The sequence below is a fragment of the Rousettus aegyptiacus genome, unplaced genomic scaffold (genome assembly GCF_014176215.1).
Source record: "Rousettus aegyptiacus isolate mRouAeg1 unplaced genomic scaffold, mRouAeg1.p scaffold_m13_p_18, whole genome shotgun sequence".
In the NCBI taxonomy this organism is placed as follows: domain Eukaryota; kingdom Metazoa; phylum Chordata; class Mammalia; order Chiroptera; family Pteropodidae; genus Rousettus; species Rousettus aegyptiacus.
In genome coordinates, this window is record NW_023416293.1 from 12160035 (window position 1) to 12181840 (window position 21806).

Here is a 21806-nt window from a genome sequence, read left to right on the forward strand (position 1 = left end):
TCTGGGAGAGTCCAGTATATCGACTCTTTGTTTAAAAATAATTCACAAAAATTCTAAATCCTTTAAGAATACTAATTATAAATAAAATCACATCACTGGTGAGTGAGATAGCTCTACTTTATGAAAGAATTTAAAATTTTATCAATTCCTTCATTTTAAGAAATGATTTTTTAAAATTATTAGTTTCAAGTATACTGTAAATTTGTTAGACATTTATATAGTTCATGAAACAAGCCTCCTGATTACTCCATCTTCCCTCCGGCTCTACACACGGCCATCTCATTTAAGGAATGATGTTTTTCTTTTACTTTCAGTGCAAGCTTCTCTTCCTCTTTTCTCTTCAATGGTAATAATGAAGGAACTTAATTTAGGTCGAGCACTGAAGCAAATAAAAAACGAGTCAACATTATAAGACCGTCTTTTCCCCCTTTTCTTTCCTTTCTTACCTCCTTCCTCCCTCTCTCCCTTCCCTTTTCTTTCAGAAAAAAATTGAGAGGAAGTTGCAATTACATTTTCTTCTCTCGAAATACTTCAGTAGGTATCTCTTAGGAACCAGGTTATTCTTCTAAATAACCACGATACAATAACGGGTTTGGGAAACTACCGTGGATGCAATACTGTTGTCTAAAATGTAATCTAGATTCAAAGTTATTTTCTTTTAGAAAATGAAACGATGACTTTTTTTTTTTTTTAATGGGACCGAGTAATAATAGGAAGGGAGGTCTCCTAGAATTTTCCCCACCCTCTTTCTTTGCCTCGTCCTTCTCGCGGCCTGGTGCCCATACTGTCTTTCACCCCCACTGACCAGTGCCGTCCACCGTCGGTGGTCACGAACCTTCCCCTTGTGCCTCTGGGGTTTTCTAGGGCCTGACAGTGAGTCCTTCTAGCCTGACACGCATGGCCGATGATGCCAGCTTGTACTCATCCCGTTTCCCAGGGGCCATTAGCAGCTTTTTCAACAGCCATCAGAAATGTGGACACTTCGGAAAGCTCTCTGGGAACCAGAAGAAGTATTTTAAAGAAACAGGACACACGATGCCTCCATACCTTATTGTAGTAGGTTTCTGCCTATCCGTATATAAATATGAACAACTTAAAGCTGTTTGGAATTAATTTTTTTTCTTTTTACCAGTTTTGTGAAGCCAGTTTTCAATGGGTTCTTGATATTCTATTATGAAAAAAAAGCAAAGAAAAGCAAGTTACAGAGTAATGTTCATGGAATAAGTTCACGATCGTAAAGGCAATTTCTCTGTGTGAGCTTATGCTTCATAAGCGTAGAGAAAACAGTAGAAGGGTAAATGCAAAGTTATATATCAAATCATCGGCACCAATTATCTTAAGGAGATAGGGTTGGCTTTTTCTTTACATACACTGTGTTTTTGACTTACACAGAACATATATTCTTTTTGTAGTCAAAAAATAAAATAATAACGTGTCTGCCAAGCAAAGTATTCAGAGCAAGCACACGGACCTGGTTTAATAGAAAACTCCAGAACTCCAGGAGGGGAGCCCGTGGACGGCACCTCGGTCGAGCACGATGCTCGGCGCGTAGTGATTAATGGCTGAGTGAGTGAATGAACAAATGAATGAATGAGTGATGTGGGGTTGTGTGTGTTCTGTTTGAAAGAACTATCTTTTGGGTAAGTCCGTTTCTCCTGGAGAAATTGTTCCTTCCGTGCTAGAGCAAGTTTTGCTGATCTGCGGAGCGAAGCAGAGTTGGAGGGAAGTCAGAGATCATTTTGGAGAAATAAAACTTGAAAAGGCTGTTTTCAGGAAGAGAAACGAGGCTTTCTAGTTGAATCCTAGGACAGGCATCATCAGCACGTGCCCCCTCGGTTTATAGACCGTCACCCCAAGTGTCTTCCGGTCCTACGATCCGGACTGGACACTGTCCCCTGCTGGCAGGCCCCTCTTGTCTCTGCCCAATGGCATCTCCTGAGCTGTTAACACACAGATTTTTAAAATAGCCATACACCTCGCTTGCCTATTCCTAGCCCTGGCTCCAGTCCATCAGTTCCGTTTTCTGATGGACCCATTTGACTCTTCTCATCTCATACGGGGCTCATGAAAGACACAGCTTCCCCCTAAAGAAGCCCTTCATCGGGAGTTCCGTCACCCTCCGACAGGTCGTGGTGTCCAGTCCTGGGAGCGTCTGGCCCGACTTTCCTCTAAACACCAGTTACATGAAAAAGAAACGACTCCTTTTCTCCTCTCTCCTCACCGCACCCTAAACTGAGCTGGCCTTCTGCTTCTAACTGGGACAGTTCTTTGAAGTCAGCTCATCAGGGGACACGTTGCCGCTTCAGACATTTATGGACGGGCAGACATCCAGAGCAAGGAGGGGTCCGCAGGCGAACCCCACACCTCTGTGCCCCGCAGCAGCAGCCCCGTTGTCCCCTTAGACACCGCGCATCGCTGCGAGGGGACACGTAAGCCGTCCTGGGGCTTTTCGCCCTCTCGAATGCTTAAGCACAGAGTGGGCCAAGCTGCGGGCCCCTCGCACAGTCTCGGCTGTGCCCCTCGGTGCCTGGCTGGAGCAAAATGACATGGTGCTCAGTGGACGCCTCTGGCTGTGCCAGATGATGGCCGGGGGCTACGGAGCTGCGTCTCGGGACGGGGCAGTGGGTGCCCTCTCGACCTGGATCCCCTCACCCTGAGGCCCTGTGCAGGCTGGCTTGGCAGTTCTGCCAGTTAACCCAGTTAACCCAGCGTTCCCCGTTGGACCTGTGGGTGGGCCACAAAGCCAGCAACTGCATGGCGCCCACAAGGCTTGGCCCCAGTAGGTTCGGTGTGTGGGGGCTTAGGAAACCTCGACTCTATTTTTTGCCCCTGCCACCCCTTCGATACAGGACCTCGGAAAAGTCCTGCACCCCTTGGCCCACCTCCATCCCAACTCTTTGTTTCTCTTCATCCATAGTGTTTGTCATCTTAGGTAGATGTTACTGCCTAGATGCTGTGTGTGTGTGTGTGTGTGTGTGAGAGAGAGAGAGAGAGAGAGAGAGAGAGAGGAGAGGGGAGAGAGGGGGGAGGAGGGAGAGAAGAGAGAGAAAGAGAGAATGGGGGGATTAGAGAGAATTGGGAGGTATTGGTAATATTTTCTGATACCTGTAAATTAAACTTTAAACTACCTGAACTTACAGACATCTCTCCCTTTTATCCATATAACACATGTCATATCTTATGCATCAGGCACTTCTCAAAGCTAAGATATTAGGGGCAGGAATAACCTATCTGTGTGCTGTGACTATCACACCACATATGGAGAATGTGTATAAACCTTGAGGTACATCAGGCTTTGCGAAGACGTATGAACCTTCTGGAGAGGTGAATAAAAGGGAAAGTATTCTATTAGAAAAGAAATTTTAACTTGGGTAATTGAAATTAGAGTGAAGTGTCAAATCCTGAACTATCCATAACTTCCTCATTTTATCTTTGATGATATTGTGACTTCCTAACTAAAAAGAAAAAAGTCAAGTCGAAGAGCAAAATATTTGATCAATCTTTCGAACTGTTTGTCTACATTATGTCAAATATCAGTATATTTGACTGAATCCTTTGTCTTTCGATTACCCGAAGAGAGGTGTAAATTTAACTAGAAGAACCAGAAGCTGTTGAGTTTCTACAAAAAGCTGGAAACTCAACCAGTTGAGCATTGGTGTTCATCTGACCAGGACGTCTGCTTTCTCATCTTTCCAGCCAAGTTTCAACTGGGCGTTGGGCCATGTGGACACTTTCCTTTTGATGACATGAAGTAATATCAGTGCCGAGAACACTCTGGGCCCACTGGCTGGAAACAGGGCTGACCAGGCCAGTGCCTCTGACTGTGGGGCCAGTCGGCCTGGCCTGTCATTCAGAGCAGATGGGGACCGAACTGCCAGTCAATAGCATGACTGGTTCTCACTCTCCGGCTGGCTGCTCCGATACTGTCGCTGTCACAGTGACTGTCTCCGTGCCGGGTGACTTACAGACTCACTTCTCAAGCACCTCCCATACCACATCCTTGATGAAACCTTGGCTTGGTCTCCTAAAAACTGCTCCTTTCGACCCAAAGGACAAGGAAGTGGATTAATAGCTGTTAAAAAAAAAAAAAGAGTACATTTTAATGGAAAAATGAGGTATTTTCCATTGTGGTAAAGTGTCTTTTTTCAATCATTAAATTGCTCAAAAGAGGAAGCAAAAAGAGGAACACGTATTCATTTGTTTTAACTTGAATTCGTAAAATGAGTTCTTGAGAAAACCAGCAGCCATCTATTTCGAAGAATGATGACTTTTTTTTTGACATCCAAATATTGTGTTATTTCCAGAAAATAATTATCTCTCATAATGATCGTAATTTATAAATATGATTATAGATGAAGAACTGGTGGTCCTGCGTGGAAGTTCTACATGAGAACACACCGAGAGGGAGGGACGGGAAGGGGAGAACAGAGAGACCTATTTTCACTATTCAAATAAGATCAGAGGATGTTAAGGGTCACACAAGACCTCTCCTTTTGTGACCAGTCAGCTGACACTAGAAGGGAATTGTACTGGCAGGTAGGCGACAGGGAGATATTTTCAAACACGGCATTTCTTAATAACCCTTGTAGTCCAGAATCGTCTGTGGATGTTCCCATTGGAGACGTTCATGCAACGAGATAAAACCCGCCTTGTGACTCAGAGGGACCCTCCATGCACCCAATGCTCCCTAGCTGGGGAACTACTTTAATGCAGGTTACTCATCACAGCGCTTCCCTGAAGAGGGGAGAGCTGAGCTTCGGGCTGCAAAATGTTGAACACTGTGGCGTCAAAGCCACCTGCGACATCCCACAACCAGCTCGCCACTAGCAGTAGGAGAGAGGGGACAGGAGGCAGATGTGGCTGCCGTGCCCTGGGGAGCGATGGCCCTGCCAGGTCTTCGAGTGAGGTAAGTGGTGGGGGCTGTGGGGGGCCACAGCCTGAAGTTGCGGTCCGAGCCCTGCCAGCCCTGGCTGGTTTTCTCACATGCTAATCTCCAGTGTGACGGTGGCACGTTGGGCAAAGTGGCCATGTCGACAATAGCGCCACAGCAGCCGTCAGGAAAGGGAGCACCTTCCTTCCCTGCCCGAACCTTCCGGCCCGGTAGACGCTACCGGCTTTTCCTCTTCCTCCAGCAGACATTTCTTTGAGTGCCGCTCCAAGGAGAGGGGGCCAAGGCTTCGCAGGTCGCTGTAGTCAGGGAGCGGAGCGGGGCGCTCCTGTCGAAGGCTGGGAACGGCGTCGGTGGCATGAGGGATCTCTTCGTGAGCTGGTCGTCCCTGGCGGTAGCTTTCCAAGTTCGTGTGCGGAGAATTCCGAAGCGGGGCCAGCTCATCAGGTGCACGGAGGACCCGCCGACTCTAAAAGTGTCACCTTGTTACAGGGTGCGTGGCATAGGTTGAGCTCTTTTTATGGGCTACATTCTTGGCTACAGTCATCTTGTTAAATGCAAACAGCAGTTTCGAGGAAGATATGGTCGTCCGCAAGAGCGTGAGCAGTGCTGTGGGTTCGCACACCTGCGCGGCGCGCTCGGCGCGTTTGCTTTCTGAGTGATTTAATGAGCGTCATCCTGACAGACGTGCAGAGGTTCAGGGAGGTTAAATGCTCTGAGAAGGTCGCCCAGCGAGGTCACAGCAGAGCAGGGATTCATGCTTGGTGCTCCATGGAGGTTTTATGCTGGGCGGGAGCTGTCGCCTCAGAACCCCCATTCCTGCATGGCCCAGAGTGGCCTTGGGCACAAGAGAAATCTGCACGAGCTTTGCAAGGTGTAAGTGAAGCAGCCGCCCTTGGGCTCGGGGTGGGTGTGAGGGCGCCGGGCCCCCCAGCAGCTCACACGTGCCGTGCTGGCTCGCCCTGTGGGCGAGGTGACAGCTGGGTCCGCAGCTGCTTCGGTTCCCAGCAGGGGTCTTCCTGGGCCAGGACCCTCAGGCGGCTTCGTGGCCAAGGGTGCCAGCTCCTTCTGCAGGTTGTTGGCACTCTCGAGGCTGGGGCCCGGGGAGCCAGACGCAGCCGCCCGGTCGTCCTTGTCTCCCGCGTTGTGTCCAGCTCATCTTCCTCACCGCTGGCAATGCCGACCCATAGCAACTTCAAGGCCGGTGCGAGAGGCCCCCGACTCGGAGCCCCGTGCCAGCTCCCGCAGCGGCGTCTGGGCCGCCCACACACGAAACCGTTTACTTCACATCGCATGGCGGTTCTGCTCCCCCAACGCGACTCTGGCTGTCACGGTCCGTCAGACCCCGACTTGCTAGTGCACCACGCTCACGGGGAGAGTGTGGGCGAGGGGCGAGCGCGTTTCGGTGGGACTCGGAGAAACTCGGCACGTCCTCATCCGGGTGCTCAGATAGCGCAGGTGGGGGTGCGCTCGAGGCAAAACGGAAGATTAGGAAGTTGTTTCAATGTTTTCATGTATTTTAACAATTATGGGGCTGGTTATGTCATGGCTAATTTTGTTTCTAAGATAAGCGAAAAACAAATCAATGGGAAAATATTCCAGTGGCCCTTGGGGGGGTGATATAAAATGGCTTTTTTCCCCCTGATTTCCCAGTCAGTGGTTCTCTGCATCGTAGTCGCAGGCTGCACTCGGATGCCAGTCGCCTGTGAGAGGAGCAAAGGTGTCCTCCGTTCCCACGGCGACGAGGCATCTGCAGGCTGGCGTCGGCCCGCGTTTCGCTCGTTTTTGGTGTCACAGAGAGCCAGGCGTCAACACGTGTCCCTTTTCCCTCACGTTTTTAAGAAAGTGTTACTTAATTTTTCAGTGTGCTTTTTTTTGTCTTTCTGGAAAACAATTTTGCAAGGCGCAAGCTCTTCAGACGAGGTGCTGAAATCTCGGCCGTAGGAAAAGCGAAGCATGACCAGCCAGCACTTAGTTCGGTCCCGAGGCTCACCCCCTTGCTGTTTAACGCATTCTTTCCGCCGTCCGTTTGCACACTACCTACCCCGGGACTTTCCTGGGTTCCTCTACCTTCTGCTTTTGGGGTCATATTGGTTTAACCACCAGCAGAACAGCATTAGAATATTCCAATTTTCTTACTTGGGAGCAGAAGAGGCTTCGTGCGGCCTACCTTTTCATGGGCAGTTAGGAGCCATCTCTGGCACCTTAAGGACTCTCCCTGAGCCCCAGACTTTTTGTATTGCTGCCCACGCCCCCTGCGTAATGGACGTTGCCTGTCATGCGTGAGAAGACTTGCCCGCAGTCTGCGTCTCCCTTGTTCTGTGTGGCTTGGGGTTGTTTGCCAGATACCATACGGAAGGCCCAATTAAATCTGAATTTCATCTGAACAGCAAGTCACTGTCAGTATAAGGATATCCCACATTTTGCATGAGATATACCTACGTTAAGGAAAGGATTTGTTGCATGGCCGGAATTTAAATTCAACCAGGCATCCTACCTTTTATTTGCTAACTTAGTGTGACTGCTTCCTGCGTCCCAAGTTCCCTGAGGACCACCAACAGGAAGCCAGACTCTTGGCCAGATCTCCTGGGGAATGTGTTTACCCTCTGGCTTTCGGATGTGTTCCTTAGTTCTGCCACCAAAGTAAAACATTAGCAGGGCATTCGATGTGCACCTTATTTTCCTAACTGCCCTGGCTGCGACGCTGAAGGGTCGAGGACATTCCACAAGTGGCCACCACCTTTCCGAGACTGAGCCCAGCAGCTCGAATGCTCTCTGGGTCACACGGCTTTTCTTCCATTTCCTTCCTCTTCTTTTCAAAGCTGCTTGTCCTTTTTTTCTCGCGAAAGTAATGGCCTTCTCTGTTCGAATCTGAACTGGGCCGAACATTCGTGCGTCCAGGTTTTGCGACTCAGAAATGGCCATCTGACCGGTCCATGGAAGGCATTCCTGAACTGCAGTGTAGATTCTGAGCCAGGTCATGCAGTGTAGACAGAATGGGGTTCACGAGTGACTTGGGACATCACGGCACAGAAGAGGATGAATGCTTTTTGAAATTAGTTTGAAAATAACATTTATCAGGCTTTCTTGATTCTAAAACTAATAATACATGTTTGTTGTAGGAAAAAAAATGCAAACATACAAAAGCACGAAGAACAAAATTTTACAAAATCATTCACACGTCTGACATTCTAGAAATAACTGCTGTTGTTGATATTTTGGGTGGGTACTTATTTATTTTTTTTCCTGTAAATATTGTTTGAACAAAAGTAGCACACCACACAAAAATATTCTGAGACTTTTTTTTTGTCATTAACAATGGATTGTGAACATTTTTTCAGCATGACATTTACTTGTGTATCAGTGGTTCTCAGTGGTGTTTGGGTTGCAGGTCTCATTCAAGAAACTAATGAGGGCGTCGAACCCCTTTTCCAGGAAAACTACTTACATAGATACCCAGAGAATTTTGGATAAAATTTCAGATTCTCAGCATGAATCTGTAGTTGCTATGGAGTAAACAGGACTGACTCTAAGATATCACAACTGATTTTAATTAGTACTAATACCTGCAACATTTTGAGGCCCTGAGTAAGAATTCATTTTATTTAAGCTAATGGGCCAATGAGACGTCTGCTGCTTTGAGACCCCAAGTGCTAAGGGTTTTACTTTTGTTTTCTTGGAATCTAGGTTTGGGCCCTGGTAAAGAGGAACCGTTAGCCAATTCGCAGATTGTCCTCTGTGTACATGCAACTTCTGAAGTTGTTGAGCTGATGGGTCTGCCCTTGGCTACGAGCCAGCAGCAGTCATGAGCGAGAAACCTTGTCTGGATTTCACAAGAACCTTGTCACAAGTCTTGCGTTTCCTGTAGGAACGCTGAGTCTGCCAGCACGCTCACCGTGAGACTGTGCTCTGCTCTCAGCCGAAGACTTTTGCTGGAGATAAACATGTATTCTCAGTAGCGATAGAAAATTAATTCATCAGTCCCTGAATGCTAAAGACATCTGTTGACTGTTTTTCTTCTGACTGTAACTTCTGGTCGGTTTCCATAGTCAGAAAAGAGATAAGGCGACTTGGGGGGAAAAAAGCACAAGCAGGTGTGACTTCTCTACATGGGGATGATTTGGTGGCTCTCTCCCCACTGCAGGCCCGGCCCGGGACAGGACAGCGTAGGCATCTGCGGCCCATAAAATGCAGCAATGGAGCTGCTAAATATTATTATCGCTCACTGCAGTGGCTATATGTGCTATTTATTGAGCAGCTATTATACACTAGCCGTCGGGCTGGGCCCTTCGCCTGAATTACTGTAAATTCCTACTACTCTGAAAGGTAGATAGCATTTCTCCCATACATGGACGCGACAGTGCCGCCGAGTGGTTAGAAACACAGACAGTCTGGATGCGTATTTGTTGGCCTTGTGACCTTGGGAAGTTACTTAGCCCCCTTGGGACTCATTTCCCCACATCTGTAAAATGAGCACTTGAATCCAGGTCGGCCAGATTCTCTGTGCTGCAGATTCGGTAAGGATTCAAAAGTCAGAGCGACACTCTTGTTCTGAAGCTCGTGAAAACATTTTGTGCAAAGAGAAAAGCTCCCAAGTGTGACAGAGAGAGCCTGAAGTGGGCAGTAAGGGGACCTGGGCTCAGGTACTAACTAGCTACGTGACCTGTGACCAATGGGAGTGATGTTGTTATGTTTCCTTTGCCCGTGCTGCAGGGCTGTGGGAGATACTAAACGAGATAACGCGGGCGAAGTTGCTCATACGGGTAACATTTACTGTGCTTTTTGCTGCTGCTGTTTCTGACTGCACTGTTGGCTCTTGGCAGAGAAGGAATATTTACTGAATTCTTCTCTGTGCCGACCCAGAGCTAAGTCTGGCATAAATATCATCAATCCCATGACAACCCTGGGCCCAGAGAGGGTCAGTACTTTGCCAAAGGCGCCATGGTTGGCCATAGAGCTGGGGATGGCAGAGTGATTGCTACGCCCTATTGTGTACCTACGAAACTCTTTTGATCGTTTTTTATTTTTCAGCAGAAAAGGAAAGCTTTGTTAGAAGGGATAGTACACTTCCAGTTGTGGATGTGGGCCCGAACTAGAGAAGCGTGGCTCACAGGCCTATTGCATCATATTTTAAAATCGCTGAAAACTGGGCATTATCTCAGACCCAATGTGAACAAGTTTTAAGAATACTTTAACATTTTATTTTGAATACATTTTTTTTACGTGTGCATACAAATTTTTGTGATTAAAAAAAATTCATGCCAAATAAGTTTGGTATGAAATAGGAATTATAAGCGATAAAAAAGCAATGGGACATAGTGTAACTGGTGGCATTTGTTCTTTCTTTGGGGACATAAAATAAAGGTGCATCTTATGATGGACAGTGTGTGAAACTAAATGACAGAATGATTACTATTAAATAAATGCCTCAGAAGTATGAGCTGCCGTACATATGTGACCTCTAGGGAGATTAAGTAGATGATAGTTTTATTACTGTTCCTATGTTACAGATGAGGAAACTGAGACTGAGACATGATAACAATGGCCCAAGGCCACACGACTACCACACAGAAGAACTAGAAATAAAACTAGGTTCCCCTGGCTGCCGAGCCTCCCTTCACTGGGGGCCTCGGTCTCGTAATGCCTTCTCCAGCCGTTGGATGAGGCTCGCCCTCATTATGGTGAACAATTGGCTTTACCGATTTCAGGGTGAAGCACGTGTAAAAGGGACCTTCACAGCAACATCAAGACTGATGTTTGCCCGAGCGACTGGGCTTCACAGCCTCGCCAGGCTGGTAAATGAAGTGACCCGCCACGCCAGGCAGGGCTAGGCCAAGTCTCCCTTCGCCCAGGTTTTAGAATGCAAGCGCCCCTCCGCCAGCGTCCGGTCCTCAGAAGGCAGAGGGGGAGTCCGTGGAGGGGCAGAGCTGTCCTCGCTTCGCATCTGCAGCTCTGGTCCACTCGCCCGCCTTCTGCCTCCGCCTCTGACGTTGGGTAGAGAAGCTGGCTGGCTCCCCTTCCTTGGGAGAGTTTGTGGGGCCGGGCCCGTCCCTGTGTACCATGGATCGTGAGAAAGAAGCCAAAGGCTGGTGACGTGATGGCACTGGGTTCTGTACCCTGTGGCCTGATCGGCTTAGTCCTGTCCCGGGCCGCGAGTGGGGGATGGGTGGAGAGGAGGAGCTCGGGAACACACGACACTCCCGAGCGCCCTTTTCTCTCCTTGTGCCGCTTAGGGCATCCCTGCTGCTGCCAGACTGACGGGGCACACCCTCAAAGGGTACGGGCAGGAGACGACCGCCCCCCGCATGCTAGCGCCTGCCTGGGCTCGCGTGCCCTGGTGCCGGTCCAGCCCGCCACGTCCCACGGATGCTCTCCCCCTCCCGCAGTGCGCAGGGGAGATCGCGGGAGGTGTTTGCTCCATTTCTCGAGCATCTCTCCCTTTCTCTCGCCTGTCGTGGTTCCAGACTCTTCCCGTGACCTGAGCGTCAGGCGAGCGAGAGACAGAAAGGGCTTACCTATGGGGACTTCTATGTGCATTTGGCTTTTGGGTTCCCTGGGCTGGGCGAATGAGCCAACCTGGCACAATTTTAGATATCATTTGTTTACTTGCTATGAATGCAGTTGGGGGTTTAAGCCTCACGCATTACTGCTAACTCTTCCTCTGTCTCCTCACAGAACATTCAATTTTTGGTTAGTGTAATTCTGGCTAACGTAATCATGTTTCTGTAATATTGCTCACCGCTGGGTCAAGTAGTTTACTATAATTTTTCCTTTCTTTTTTTTAAATCATCTCACTCCCAGCCATCAACATGAAATTAAAAACTACTTGTTTTTAAATTTACTTTATCTATCTGTCTGTCTGTCTGTCTGTCTGTCTATCCATCCATCCATCCATCCATCCATCCATCACAATTTTTTTCTTAAATATCCAACAGATCCGTCAAACTCCTAGCAATACTTAATACAAACACTCAGATTTATTAATAAATGTATGAGTTTTCTGAATTTCCTCTCTCCTCTCTCCGCTCTTCCTTGTCCCTCATTCTCTTACTCCAGGAGAGTGGCTTCCTCTGTGCCTGTCAGACAGCTGACACCATGGGACTCCCTTGCCATAATCCCAACAACCTCTTGCTTGTTTCCTGTCTCAGATACTCTGCTTCTTAGAGTACGTGACGTCTGCCTCCTAGGCCCCTCCCTCGCCTTGTTGGGGATGCCTAGGTGGTATATTTTTTAAAACATCAATTTTACCCCTATAGTAAATTTTTTTTTTTTTGCCTGGATATAGCATTTTAGGTTGAAATTCCCTTGAATTCTGAAAGCATTGCTTTTTGTCTCATCTGCTGGTGAGATGCCAATCTAATTCCCAATAAAATAGTTCCCAAGAACTATTGTCACTTCTCTGGAAGCTTTTAGAATCTTCTCTTTTTGCCTAGTGTTCTAAAATTTCACAGTAATAGTCCTAGGTGCTCATTTTTCACTCGTTCGTCTGGCTCTTTGTGGGCATTTCGATGGGGACAGTCAGTACTGCAGTTTTAGGAGATTTCCCCCCACATTATCTCTTTGCTAATTTGGCCCATCGTATTTTCTCTGGTCTCTTAGAAACTCCTATTAGTCGGATGTTGAGCTTCCTGAGTTAAATTTCTAGTCTTTTGTTTTATGCTGTTTTCTGTCTCTCTATCTTTTAGTTTTTCCTCGGGGAGAATTTCTTCATCGTCTTGCTCTCCTGTTGAATGTTCTGTTTCTGCTGTGATATATATTTTCTCAAGGACTCGTTCTTGTTTTTTGAATATATATATTTTTTGTATAGTATCTTGTTTTTGTCTTATGAGCACAATGGTTTTTCTTATCCCTCCGAGATATCCATAATCGTTTTTTGAGACTTTTCTCTTTCTGCTCTCCACATTTTTATATTTCTTGAATCCAATCCAAGCTTCAGACCGAGAGCAGGTCTTCTCCATGGCCATTCATCCTGGGCCTGAGATAAAGGTGCGATGGTGACTCAAAGCATGTTCTCTTGGAACTTCACTGGGACACAAAAAACCAGGCCCTCCTCATATCACATCTGCTCATAGTCCACTGGCCAAAGCAAGTGACATGACCAAACCTGACGTCAGGCGAGCAGGGAGTGTCCAAGCGAATGATAGCACACACTCGCATACACACACACATGCATGCACAAGTCATAAAGCATTCCTACCTGTAAGCCTTTAGCTTTAAGGATTAAATAGGCTCCACTTGGCAGATGTGGGCTGTAGGTATTGCTCATATGCTTTGTAAAGGTACAAGAGAGAATAACAATTTCTACTTTTTAATTTTCATGATGGTAACGGTAAAAAGTTATTTGTTCTTCAAGTTCGGAAAATGATACAATTGAGATCCCCTTCTCGTTGTTTACCAAGAACCCCAGGACACCATCTGCTCCCCTAAAACAATTTCTCTTAAGTTGGACGCTGATCTACTATTATATCTTTGTGTTCATTGAATTGACCAAAGAATCATTTCCATTGCTAAAACAGTATCATTTTCCTTCAACCAACACAGATTGGAGCCAACGAACACACTCATTTATGGGAAGAAACCTACCAGGGCTATCGTAGGTGGCATGGCGGGTGAAAACCCAGCCAGCCGCTTGCCTCCGGAGGGCTCGTTGGAAAGCTTGGCTCGGCTGACTAGTGGAAACATGTCTAGTGGTCTCATCCTCGTCTCAGACATCTGTTCACTTCACTAAACCACTGCAGGTCTTGGCACGGTGGCCCAGCTTCTCGGGAGAGGCCTCCGGAGAGGGACGAGATGTATATTCTGTACATCAGAAGTGAGGTGTGTGGGGGGGTTGTCCACGGTGTACCTGCATCACTTTCTCAGAGAAGAGCACGCCAGGGCCCACCGCTTTTCATTTTTACGGGCTCGTGATTGAAGCAGGGCATCCCATGTCATCTTGGAATAAAGAGTCCAGAATTAACGGCTTGTATTTTGGACTCTACCTAAGAAGCGTGAAGACTAGGTAACAGAGACAGTCTTGTGTTTATACGGTGCATATTTGTATGGGGGTTAGGCTTTGATAACTTGAGGTGAATTCCAGGGACACAGAAGCACACACACCATACACCCGCGCCCGCACCCACACCCACACTGTGGGAGAAAGGAGCATACCAGAGTTTACGAGCGTCGGGATTTAATTCTGGGAAACCTTGTCCTCTGGCTTCTGCCAGTATAATCTCTGGAATTTGTTATGTGCCCGCAGTGTCTCTCAGACCAGCCATTCTGCCCCGTTTCCACAGTCGCTAGCAAAATTTCAGCCCTTGTCATCTCACACCTGTGTTACAAAAACAGGTTAGTCCCTCGCCTCTCTGGCTCCAGTTTTTCCCAATTCCGACTCACACCTTTGACTGACGAACTAAGACTCTCCAAGACATTGTCACTCTTGTCATGTCACCCCCTTTTCCACCTTGGCTAAAGGACTCCATCACCAGTTCACCCCGAAGAAGTCATTGTCCCTGCGTCATTTCACCAGGCCCTTGCGGGAAGAAGGTGACCCAGAATGTCTGATTTTTAAACTCACCTGGGAGAAATGAGACACGCAGACTCCTAGTTCCTTTCTATTGATGGGACTCAGGAAGCCACATTTAAAAAACATCTTATCGAAGTATAATGTACATAGAGAAGTGTGCACAAATCATGAGAACTTGAATATTTTCACCTTGAGTATTTCCTTGTATCCAGCACTCAGATCAAGACATAGAAAAACTAATGGCAAAAAACGTAGCCACCCTCTTGACTTCTAAAAGAAATCTATGTATTTTTTAAAACTTTTCAGGTTTGGGGAAAACTCATTGTTTTATGAGCGTTAACAAGGAATAGCTTGTAGTCTTGAAGTTATGTTCAGGTTTATATGTATATATATATATATACATATATATATGTGTGTGTTTATATATATATATATATATATATATATATATATATATATATATATAGTTTTTACCCAACTAAAGAGTAGGCTTCTAAGAAGCCTGCTTTCATTTATTTCACATTATTTCATTACTTTTTCCTGCAATATACCATTTCAAAATGTTCTTGTTTTTGTTGACTTACCTGTGACATACTATGATTATTATAAATTACTCCTATGTATAATATTTACACATCTATTCTTGTATACAGTGGATATTTGATTCATGTTTAACAAACTGAATTATTTATCTTTTTTTCTCCACATCCCAGTAAATTGATGAAAAAAGGAAAGTGCAGAGAGAGGACTCACATGGCTGTGAGTTAGAGGCAGTTTAGGGTATCAGCTCGGGGACCCCTAAATCCTAGGCTAAGCCTCCTGCTACTAGGTTCTGCCGCCCACATTTTGAGGCTGCATTAGTATTCCTTGGGCCTTTTTTAAAAAGTAGAAATAACATCTAATCCAGTGCTGGGCACATGGTATGCCATCAACACAAATGTATTGAAATGAGTAAATTCGAGAGACCTAATTAAAATAATGCAAAACATTATCTCCAGCTGTTAAGAACGTACACACAGTTCCTTGCATAATGTTTTATTAACTGAAAGGTGTGACCCCATAATGTTATTGCTTCAAGTGATAACTGCCATGTACCACCTAAGTGGCCTTCGACTCCATTTGTTGGTACTGTGCATTCAAGTGATGAAAACAGTTTGTTTACAGGAGTCTGTTCTTCCTGGAGTCTTAGGAAGGTAATTGTTTCTTCTCTGAGACACTGTAACTTTGCAGCCAGGAAATGTGCATAAAACGGGTAACTGTTGGCTAAAAAATAGAGGCCACGGTTTTTAGCTCTGTCACGCGAGCACAAACAAACGGCATTCTCGAAACCTTGTGGCAGGTACCTTTTTATGTAATACAGAGATTTCAGGTGTTTACAAGAGCTAAGTACAGGATATGGTCTCTGTTATGAAGGAACTTGAGCAGCTTTGATGAGGCCATGCAAGACGAATGATGAGTGACATGTTGGTCTAAGGTGCCAGAGGCTGGAAATATCATCTCTGGCTAGAGAAGGCAAGACAGCTTCATGGGGAAGATGATACTTGACATGGATCCTGAAGGATGGTAAAGCATTTGACAGGTGGTGATTGGGGCAAATACAGAGGCCAGGCTTTGGGAAAACGCAGGGCAGTTTTGGTGGCGAGCTTGGCTGGAGCAGAAGGCTCAAACGGGATCCCCTCTTGAGGCCGATAAATCTGACGAGGTAGCTATCCTGCAGATTGCAGAGAGTGTGGAATTCTGGGACAAAAAAGATGGAAGCTCTTGCAGTGTCTAGGTGTAAAATAATAAAGGTCCAGATTAAGATGTAGTAGTGAAAATTGAAAAAAGTTTATTAATTTTAGTGGAACTGATTTGGAAAAACCCCCAGCAAGTTGGCTATTGCAATACAGTGGGTAAAGGAATTGGACTGCGACAGGGGACCGGGTTTTGAGCCCTGTGACTTATACAGTTGAGGCGCCGTGCACAAAAAACTTCCATTTTTTCTTTTGCATCCATTCTTCGAGGAACGGTGATTTATAATCATTATCTTCTCTTTCTTCCCCAATCACTGCTCCATCTGCAGGCATCTGCCCTCTGCCTCAGTTAACTCCTATCCAAGCTACCAGTGACTTGCAGACCTTATAGGAACGGTTCTGTTTAGCATCCATCTCTACTGTATTTGCACTGGTCACCATTCCCTTGGTGAAACTCTCTGTCCCACTGGGTTTTGTGATTCCTCTTTCAGCATGAACAACATTTTAAAAAGAACAGAAAATCTGCATGGAAATCAGAGAGTCTTTAGCATGATAACAGAGCCAAGCCAGCGCCTAACACACAGGATGTAAACGGTCTTTTGTCTAATGCATTGCAGCAAAGAAGTCTTTGCTCTTCTTTTTTCTCTATGTGAAAAATGGAGGATGATGCGAATAACCCTGATTTTGCAGATATGACAATGTCTAATTAATAAATTGCCCTAAAGAGACATCAGAATGTATGAGGTGCTAAAAAATATTGTGCAAGTAGAGATTACATTTGACCAAGTGATTTATTAGACAAGTCTAACAAGTGATATCATCGGCTCAAGGGAGTAGAATTGGATTGGTTTATAAGAGCGCTTAACTTCGAGTGATTGAGTTGTGGATATTTATTGTTGTTTTAACTGCAGGAACCCAGTGTAACTTTTAGGTTTCCACACTTTGGAATGTGACATTTATTAGGACTGCAACTCCATCAAAAGCAATGGAAGATATTAAACTATTGTGGTTAAGGGAGTGAAAGTAAATAGATGTCATCACCCCTCGTTTTTATTGGGCTGCGCCGTAGTATACAAACCTGAGCTCGTGTTTATTATTTCCCGTAATGACTGCCATATCGCAGTTTCTTGTTTTGCAAGGAAAAACACATTTTTTCCCCCCACTGCAGCCACATTAAACTCCACGTGGGACTGTGAGCCCAGCTGCAGCCTTTCTGTCTGTTTCTCTTGCCACCAAAAGCAATAAAGATTTCTGCAGTCGAGTTAGGGGTGGAGATCTCGCAGTTCCCCAAAGTGGCAGCAAATCCTCTCTTTCTCCCTCTCGCTCTCTTCAAAGCAAACAGACGTGCTGGGCAGGAAAGAGAAATGTGTGTTTGGTCGCCCTAAATACATAAGGAACCTCAGGAGCCACAGAGCAGAGGGAAAGCAGAGCTGAGGAGACAATTTGAGGAACTGTTCAAGAAATACGCTTCCTCTTACAAATAACATGACTTCAGTCTTCAGCCTGGGTTTTGGAGCCTTGGTTTTGGAGCCTTGATTTTGGTATATGAGGGTTTCTTTTCATTTTTCTCGAGGGCGTATAATAACCTTCTCAGAATAGAATGTGTTTACAAATCACCTGTGTTTTGAAATAAATGGAAGTCCCATGGAAGGTTTGTTGTTTGTTTGTTTGTTTTTCTTTCTGGTATATGTGAAAAGCAGTCGGATCAAACGCACCAAAATTTGGCACGTGGGCGGGGGTGGTGATGGAGAAAACCTCTTCGTCCGCAGTCCGTTGGGAACTGAAACAGGGCCGTGCAATATGAAATTCATTCTGTTGAGTCATTGTACTTTTGCAGCTTTTTCTTTCATTTCAGTTATTAGTCACGGTTTTAGTACACTTTTGGTTCCCAATTCTGTCGTTGTTTTGACATGTTAAAATGCTGTAATTTTCAACACCTATCAATTCTTAACATTTAATCATATTGATCTTACAGGATTAGTGAAAATACGTTAAATTAATAACACTGTGATTGGTACATATGTGATGCTCAATTTTTTTCTTGATTTATTGAACTATAATTGACAAAAATGTGTACATTTCAGGTACACAACATGAATTTTTAATATATGTATTGGTTGTAAAATGATTACTAATCAAGCTAATTAACATACCCATAACTTCACAGTTATCTTTTTTTTTTTGCGAGAAAAATTAAGATCTACTCTCTTAGCAAACTGCAAGTAGACGAAACAGTATTATTAACTACAGTCACCGTGCTGCACATAAGGTCCCCAGGTTTTATTCATTCTGCATTGTTGGAACTTTGATCAAATGAATTAAGATAAGTTTTACCCACATTTGTCCCCCCACCTTTGGGGACCACCATTCCACTCTTTGCTTCTATGAGTCTGACTATTTTAGCTTTCACATAAAAGTGAGATTATCTAGTATTTGTTTGCCTGTCTGTGTCTGGCTTATTTCATATACCATAATGTCCTCCAGGTCCATCTCCTTTGTCACAAATGGCAGTGTATCCTTTTTAAGGCTGAGTAATATTCCGTTGTGTGTGTGTGTCTCCCATTTTATTTGTCATCGGTGGACGCTTTTGTTCTTTCCGTTTCTTGGCTATTGTAGTTAATGCCACAGTGAACATGGGCGTATATAGATCTTTCTTTGATACCCTTATTTCATTCCCTTTAATGACATACCCAGAAGTGAGATTGCTAGATCATATGGTAGTTCTGTTTTTTTCCTAAGGAAACTGCATACTGGTTTTCATAATGGCTGTATCAATTTACATTCCCGACAACAGTGTACAAGGGTTCTCCTTTCTCCACATCCTCAGCAGCACTTACATCTTTATGATGATAGCCATCCTAACAGCTGCGAGGTGATATCTCATCATGGTTTCGACTTTCATCCCCTTGGCGATTTGTGATGTTGAGCACCTTCACATGTACTCGTTGGCCAGTCATGTGACTTCTTTTGAAAAATGTTTATTCAGGTCCTTTGCCTGTTTTTAAAATCTGGTTATTTGTTTTCTTGCTACTGAGTTGTTTGAGTTCCTCATAGTAACCTCTTATCAGATATATAGTTGGAAAAGATTTCCCCAGATTCGTTAGATTGTCTGTTCACTCTGTTGATTGTTTCCTCTGCTGCGTAGAAGCTTTTTAGTTTGATAAATTCCCATTTGTCTATTTTTGCTTTCGTTGCCTATGCTTTTGTAATCATAACTGAAAAATCCTTACCCAGACCAATGCCAAGAAGCTTTTTCTTATGTTTTTTTTTTCCTAATAGTTTTACAGTTTCGGGTTTTACATTTAAGTTTTCAACCCGTCTGATTTGTTTTCTGGATATGGTTTGAAATAAGGGTACAGTTTCATTCTTCTGCACATGGAGACCCAGTTTAAGTAGAACCATTTATTAAAGAGACTATCCTTTTTCCTTTGTGTGTTCTTGGCAAGAAAGCACACAGTTTATGGTAGTTTTCGTCCTGTTATGTTCATGATTTATCAGAGTAAAATCCTGAACATATAGGCTTTTCGGAGAGTAAGCAGTTTCAGTACTAAGACATCACTATTAAAAAAGTTAGAACTCACCAGCGTGCTGGAGAACATGAGCCACACGGACTCACATTATTAATCCTTCTGCCTGAGAGTCTATTTGACCAGAGCGGAGTACTCGAACGGAAGTCAGAATAATTCAGAAATTACGCCGTGATTCAGTGAACACTCCATAAATGTCTATTAAAAGCATAACAGACCCTGCCAGGCATCGAGATTGGCAGTAGGGCTTATCATCTGATTGTATGAGATCAGGAAAATCTAAGATTCTGTGACGTATTTTTTATTCAAGTAATAAATTAACCAGTGACTGGAACTGATCAAGTAGAACAAACAACTGGATGTGTGTCTTAGTTACAGAGCAAAAACAGCCAGTCTCTTTGTGTGCCATTAGTAAGGGTTGCTTTAAGATTGCAAATAGTCATGGATAGCAATTCATAATTTTAAAAGTGCTTTCTCAATCCTGGTCTTATTCATTCCTTACAGTGACCCTGTAAATTACAGGCTGTGTTGTCTTGGCTTTAGATTCAGGCAGCAGAAGGGAGGAATCATAGCTTCAGCTATGACTGGTTATGTGACCTGGCACGGGTGACTGAAACTTCCTGAACTTTATTTATTTTCGTATATAAATTAAGATACGGATACTTACCATGTATGACCACTGGAGAAATTTGTTTATGATAAATGCTCAGCATCAGATTGGGCACATTGCAGGTGTTCAATTTATCGGGAATGATTGTCGCCATTATTGTTCTTGACATAAACTGGAGAGGGGCCAATGGCCCCAGGTTTATAGACCTGGAGGCCCATGGAGTTGAAGTGACTTGAACGGCTGCTCTGTCCGAAGTGCACACAGCTTCACCATGTGCTGCAGGAGGCCCCAGCTGCAGGGTGAGGAAGCCGAGCCCAGACTCACTCTCCCGGCCACCTGTGCCGTAGCGTGGTTGATTTATTTTATGTATCCTGTCTCATTGTGAGGCTAAAAGTTTAAAAGACCTTGGACTTCTTATTTAACTTATTTTGCTTCCCAGAAATAGTACAGAATCACTTGATATGATCACTTTGAATTTTCTTATTGTTTCAGAGGCAATGTAAAAAATTCCAGATGATTAGATAATGATTGATAATGCCTGGTTTATAATAATTATATTGAACCACAGCCTCTGTACAATTATGACTGCCAAACCTTCATCACACTGCAGGGGTTGAAACTAGCTAGTTATTGCTCTGGGATTAACCATCAGATCATCTGGAAACTGAGTAACTATCATGTGGCAGCAATTTTTTTTTTTTTTGCAAAAAAAAAAAAGTTTATGTTCCTCTAACATTCTCTGAGATCAAATTTTAGGACTCTTAAGAACCTAGAAAAGGTGATAAATATTTGTGGTTCTTGACTTATTCCCCATGAGGAGAAAGCTTTTTACAGTCGCAGCTATATATGGAGAGAAGTATTTTTTCCATCACATAAGCCATTGGTTGGAATCCACAAACATTTTAGGCTTGTTTTCCTGGATCCCTAAATTTAAAAGGAGCATGATTTTATCCAGTCATTTGGCTAAAAAATTAAGAAATTAGAATCTGGTAGTTCCTGAATTTTGTCTCAGAGAACTCAATTTTTTTTTTTTACTTTAGAGCAGCTTGTCTTGAAAATTCAGCCAGTGGGATGGTTTTTCTCTGATGTGTGGCCTTTTTCCCTAAGTGATCTCTCATTAACGATGATAAAAAAAATATTCAGTTTATTAATCTATTTGTTCATGTAACAAATATTGTTAATGTGGCTACTCCACAATGGGGCGATGGTGACCTTAGTCTTTGGAACAAACGAACAGCCTTGATTTGCAGCATTCGGTGAATTCTGGGTGTGTGCCTCCCCCAGTGGCTAGCTTTAAACTCTCGGTGTCATGTCACTGATCACAGAGTTAGAAAGAGATAAGCAGAATTGACTCTGCCAAGCCGGTCTGAGCCAGCTTCAGCCCAGTCCTGACACCTTCTGACCCTACGTGTCACATACCTCAGAGTCATAAAATGTCAGTGCTAGATAAAGACAGGAAAATTCAGCAAAATTTCAGGAAAAGCTAAGATGATTTGACTTATTTTTTTATTCACATGGCAAATTGGAGTTCTCATCAACT

General features: G+C 44.6%; 1 long non-coding RNA gene across 1 annotated transcript in view; it reads left to right on the plus strand.

Moving 5' to 3' along the window:
- The first annotated feature begins 4430 nt into the window (after nt 1-4430).
- The window catches only part of LOC107520832, a 163195-nt gene continuing 145819 nt past the window's right edge, over nt 4431-21806 (plus strand). Inside the window, exon 1 of the long non-coding RNA XR_001599439.2 lies at nt 4431-4906. This is a non-coding gene — a long non-coding RNA (uncharacterized LOC107520832). The remainder of the gene's footprint in view (nt 4907-21806) is intronic.